The 6,000-nt window shown below is 42.1% G+C and overlaps 1 long non-coding RNA gene across 2 annotated transcripts in view; it reads left to right on the plus strand.

The window, feature by feature from the left end:
* The window catches only part of LOC117360822, an 88,019-nt gene extending 82,709 nt beyond the window's left edge, over nt 1–5,310 (plus strand). For both annotated transcript variants that reach the window (XR_004539526.1, XR_004539527.1), the window contains one exon: nt 4,862–5,310. This is a non-coding gene — a long non-coding RNA (uncharacterized LOC117360822). The remainder of the gene's footprint in view (nt 1–4,861) is intronic.
* Nucleotides 5,311–6,000: the final 690 nt, after the last annotated feature.

The following is a 6,000-nucleotide window of genomic DNA, read 5'->3' on the forward strand; positions in this document are numbered from 1 at the left end:
GCAGGGATCGCTATAGCACTGGCAATCCTGCAGGCTACCGTATTAGCTTAAGGTAAAAGCAGGTAAACTGGGGGAACATGCAGGTTTGGGGGGGGGGAGGCCTTCGCAGGGGAGGTGTATAACACATTTGCTATACTCGTATGTTGAAGATTGAGGAGGAAGGAGTAAGAGATAGTAAGAGAGGGGAGGGAAGATGCCAGACCTGGGGTGAAGGGAAGGGAAGAGAGAGACCAAAAAGAGGGGGAGGAAAGCAGAGGAGAGGTGCTGGACTAATGGAGATAGAAATGCGAGACCACAAGGGGAAGGGGACAAGAGGGACAGATACTGCTCCAAAGTAGGTGGGCAGGCTGCAGGATGGCAGGAGAGATAGTAGGAGAAAGCCTGTACCTGGGGAAGGGGATACAGGAGGTAAGGAAGAGAGAAAGAAGCTGGATATGGGGAGAGACATGAAACAGAGATAAGATACTGGGAATAGAGGGAACATAGGAACAGGGTCACAGGAGAATAGGGACAGGGACACAGAAGAGAGTTGCTGGATGAAAGGGTAGTTGAGAAAAGGAGAGATGGTGGATCTGTGGATGGTGGGGGTCCATTGCTGCAGCTGCGGGAGGGTGGAGATGAAAAAAAAAGGAAATATGTCAGACCTCTGGGGGAGGAAAGGGAACCAGAAGAGAAGGACAGAGATGGAAGATGGATGGTTAGCATGGAGAAAGAAGAAAAAAGGAGAGCCTGATCAGAAGACAACCAGAGCCTGGGACCAACATGATTTGAAAAATGAGCAGGCAACAAAAGGTAGGCAAAATAATTTTATTTTCTGTTTTGTGATTTCAATAGGTCAGATTTAAAATGTGTATCCTTCTAAGCGACTGTTAATTCTGGGAAAGTTTCACAAAATAAATAGGTTTTAAGTTGTCATTTAAATAATGGCAAAGTTAGCACAGCCCACAGGTCCTTGGGCAGTTGATTCCAGAGTGTGAGTCTCACCACCAAACATAATGTACCCCGAAATGTGGCAGTAGGAACCTGACAGGCTGATGGTACCTGTAATAAATATTGCTATGACAAATGTAGAGATTGTGGTGGCATATATGATAGTATATAACGGGATACAAATTGTGGAAATTACATTACATTACATTAGTGATTTCTATTCCGCCATTACCTTGCAGTTCAAGGCGGATTACGTAAGAAGTTACCTAGACATTTACAGAGGTATTACAGAGTGGAGCGGGTTGCTACAGGGGATTGAGGTGATTCTTGTGGTGTTAGTTTGTCTTTAAGGAAATGTGCCCAAACATGCCTGAAATACCCACACCAATATCTTATACTTGACTCAAAACTTAATAGGCAACCAGTGTTCCAGCTTAAATAAAGGGGTCACGTGGCCAAACTTGCGGCCATCTAATAGCAACTTCACAGTAGTATTTTGTACCAGCTGATGCTCCTAGCACATAAAGCAGAAATCCTGGCCCAATGCTTCTTGCCTTTTAACTACATCTATGAATAAATCTATGACTGCGTCTGAACAATATTTGCTTTTTAAGCAAACCAATGAATGATGCAATCTGAATGTGATATGAATTGCTTTGGATAATGGTTACATCATCCATGACTCTGTTGAATAAATTGCCTTAAGATCCAGAAATCATGTGGAGGAGCATTTTCAATATGATGTCCAAAAGCAAGAATAAACATCAATTGGGAAACATCCAAAAAACAAAAGCTATTATGGAAAGGGGGGAAATGCTTGGCGATTTTGAAAAAATCTGACAAAATAGGTAGCCTTACTGTTTGTCAATAAATGGCTGCACACAAGTGAAACCATATCAAAATATAAAACCCACCACCAACACAGATTAAATCGAATTAATATAACACCTGAAAAATCACCCATTTTTTCTCCACTTGTCTGGACACCTATATGTGCTCTGTGATAAAAGAATCTAAATCGATAGCACCTGGCCCTCTGAATCATATTATATATTCTTATGAAGCAGATGGTCTTGAAAGACACTGAAGTTTTAGAGAGAAAAAAATTATATAATCTAGGAAAAGTAAAGTGTTGAGATCATTCAGAGGCAGAAAAGAAATGATCAAACCAGCACATAAGAAAGAAGCTTTACTTATGGTTCAATCTATTGTATTATCAACTTTAGCCTATTGTAATATAATTTTTGGAGGGTTACCTAAAAAGATTATATTAAGACTTCGGTTGGTGCAAAATGCTGCAGTTCTCCTGATTTTAAACTTAAAATGTATGATCATGTTAGTCCTTTTTATACAAAGTTGCATTGGTTGCCTTTTGAGGCCAGAGTGCTTTTTAAGTTTGGATGCATTTGTTATAAGGTGCTTTTTGGATTATCTCCCTCATATTTGTCCCCCTATCTGAAACTTTCTTACTCAAGGAAAGGAACTAGAAATTCTGGAAAGTTCATCTTCCCTACTCCAAAGGCATGTTATTTTAAGACCTTTTTAGACAGGAAGCTAGGAAGATGAACTCTTGGCTAAGTCTGATGATTGTTCAATCTTACTTCACATTTAGGAAATCATTAAAAACCTATTTATTTGACAAATAAGAATATTAATTTTGATATATTTTAATAAGGTCTTCTATTTCTATTCTTATTGTCATAGTATGTTTTAATTTTTTAAATAATTTTAATATTGTACTTGAATGTTTTTAACAATTGTACTACTTTTATTATATAATTTTAGATTGTACGTAGATAGTGTGTTCTATAAAACTGTACCATATGCTGAAAAGTCTCAGTATTCTGTTGTGAACAGGCCAGAACTACTGGTTGGGCGGTATACAAGAAAATAAATTATTATTATTATCAACCATAAGATAGATATTATATCCATTTGTAGAAAAAAAAATCCTACTCAAAGATTAATTAAGATAAAAAAATTCAATAAGTGCTGAAGGGAATTTTTTATACTTGAGATTAGAGAATGACAGGGGGGAAAAATCTGTCCCCGTGACTGCCCTGTCACCAGACCACCGTCCCCTTCACCGCCCTGTCCCCGCCATCCCCTGCACTGCACCCGTCCCTGTCCCCGTCCCCACAGCATCCACTCTTCCCTCTTGCCCTTCAGCGGCCCAAAAATTTCCCTCCCTCCCCTTTACCTTCGCTGCATAAAGAAACTTAAGGGAGGGAAGGTGCGCGGTCACTGATCGCGCGCATGTTCCCTTTCCTCCCTCCCTCCCCCTTATCTTTGCGGCACTTTAGAAAAGAAACTGATGCCAACGAAGCCTGCCTGTGCCACCTTGCAGTCGCGTGTGTGGGCGGAAGCTTCTCCTCTGACGCAACTGGCCAATCAGGGACTTCCCTAGACTCCTCCCTATGGAAGTCCCTAATTGGCTGAGGTGCCCCGGCCCCTCCAAAGGGGGGAGCCTGAGGCACCTCAGTTAATCAGTGCCTTAGGCCTCTCCTTGTGCATCAGATGATACGCCGGGGCGGGGCCTAAGGCTGCTATTGGGGCAGTGGCTGGCCGGAGAGCAGGAGCAGGACTTTCCTCCTGCTCCCAAAGATTTTGAGCGGCGTAGGAGCAGAAGGAGGGTCCAGGTACCACTCCTGCTCCTGAAGATGATGTTCGAAGCCTCCAAGGAGCAGGAGGGACCGGGCACCCCTCCTGCTCCCAACAATTGTAAAGGTGGCCAGACCACCTGGGCCGACCAGGGGTGGGCCGGAGGGCGGGCTAAGAGCAGGAGGGACTGAGCACCCCTCCTGCTCCCAACTTTGGTGTCAGGTCAGGCCATTCCGTGTCAGGGGTGGGCCGTACCGGGAGGGGAGGGAAGTGCAATGCTGCACTGCTTTTTTATTTTTAACGTTGATGGTAGGAGGGAGTTGGCATCCCTCCTGCTTTTTTCTCCGGGGGAAGGTGCATGCGTTTGTGGGAGGCACAGTTTTTTTGACAGGCCTACCTGTCTTTTATTAATTTTTTTTTATGGGGCAGATATTTTGCGTGTGTAACACACGCAAAATATCTGTGCCATGGAAAAAAAATGAATAAAAAAGACAGGCAGGCCTGTCAAAAAGCCTACAGACCTGATGGTAACTCAGTTACCGACAAGTCTGCAGAAGTCGGGTTTGTCAGTAGTAAAAACCCGACTCAAAATAGCCAAGCAATTGTTAGTGAATCAATCGCTTGGCTATTTTGCTTGGAGTTTTACTAATTTGCATGAGATCGGGATCGGATCGCTACAGGCGTTAGTGAATAATGCAGGAGTGAAATCTGGTCGTAAAGGGCTTGCAAACTGATTGGTACACAATCGGTTTGCTTAATGAATCTAGCCCTATGTAAGAGCCTGAGTATTGTTTGAAGATCCAGGGATATTATTTTCCCTGTGCTTCCTTCCTCTATTTTATACCCAAATAAGTCCTCTCTGAGACAATGTACATTGGTGTCGATCTGATACCCTGAGCCATGCTCGTGTCATGGGAATACATGCTGCTGATGTGACATCAAACATGTCAGACTGACTTGTAAGCTGGTAGTGTTTTGTGAAGGAATGAAAGATAACCCTTTATATAAAACACTAAAATCGAGTGGCACTTGCTTTTTTAACCTTGATGAGGGTTTAGATATCCTCAAAACATTATAACAGTGACATTTTCATTGACGTCCAAAGTGGAGCACCTTTGCAGCAATGATAAGTAGAAGTCAGCTGTTGGCAATTGATAGTACACCTCAGGTGTCACGACATCATGATGTGGATAAATAACAACAGTTCGAGGCAGTCGCCATCTTTGCTGTATTGAGTGTGATTAGAATCGCCGAGTAAGTAGGGACACAGGGAGAGGTGTCCTTTCACTATTCTTACTCTGACATTGCTGTTTGTGTTTCCTTTGCACAGACGCAGCTACATAGCGAAACGCCAGTTAGCTTTACGTTGGCGAGAGCGGACCAGCAAAGACAACAAGAAAGGACTTCAGTGTTTGAATACATTTGAATAACCATCCCTGCCCGTGCTAAGTTCTTCTTTTTTGGGGATCACAGACTTAACAAAAACGCTAAGCAGGAGGGGGAGAAGGGCCAATGAGGTTGTTTCCCTTTCTAGTGCGGCTGTTTAGTTAACTGGCTGACAGCGCATGGGGATCTGAGGCCACTTCTCTTATAAAATATACAGTGTGAAGATTTGATATTGAAAGACTGTTGGAGATAAGTTTAGATGGAAGAATACTTATCACTGGTCTCTGGTTAGAAGTACTAAAAGTGAGTACAAGTCACTTAATTCCCCATTGCCCCAGGTACATTAGATAGTGTGTGAGCCTGCAGGGACAGATAGGGAAAAATGCTTGAGTACCTGAATATAAACCACTTAGACTATAAGTGGTATATAAATGCTGAAATAAACAAACATACAAATGAAACCCTAAGCTGCAAGACTCTACATGCAATACAACCTCAGGGAAAAAGAAAATGCATTTCTTCCTGAATAGTGCAAAATAGACAGCAGATGTAAATTCTCAAAATTGACACAAATCACTAAATTGAAAATAAAATCGTTCCCTTTACCTTTGTTGTCTGGTGATTTTGGTTTTCAAACCTTCTTTTCCCAGTCTCTCGCTGCACTTCCTTCTGTCTGTGCTCTTAACTGAGTATCCAGGGCCACCTTATCCATTGCTATTTTTCTCTCCTTTGCTTTCTGCCATACATCCATCTTTTCAAACTATAAAACTTATATGAAGGACACTGCCAGGTATATACTGATCAAGTCAACCATGGTATGAATCTGCTTTTTTATCTATATTTGCCAGTTAAGTGTTTGTAGCTTTGTGACACTGTATATGTCTGAAGGTACTGAACAGTGCATCATTCTTAAACTTGTATTTATATACAGATTGCAGAAATACAGCCATGACTGCATTATAACATCATTGATTGGAGATATCATTGATTGGAAGAGAGAGGTAGAACTCTCTAATTGGGTCTCCTGAAGTAGATATTGAAATAGGGCCACGTTGAGACCCCGGAATACACAAAAGTTAAGTC

This window comes from Geotrypetes seraphini, chromosome 5 (genome assembly GCF_902459505.1).
Source record: "Geotrypetes seraphini chromosome 5, aGeoSer1.1, whole genome shotgun sequence".
Lineage (NCBI taxonomy): Eukaryota > Metazoa > Chordata > Amphibia > Gymnophiona > Dermophiidae > Geotrypetes > Geotrypetes seraphini.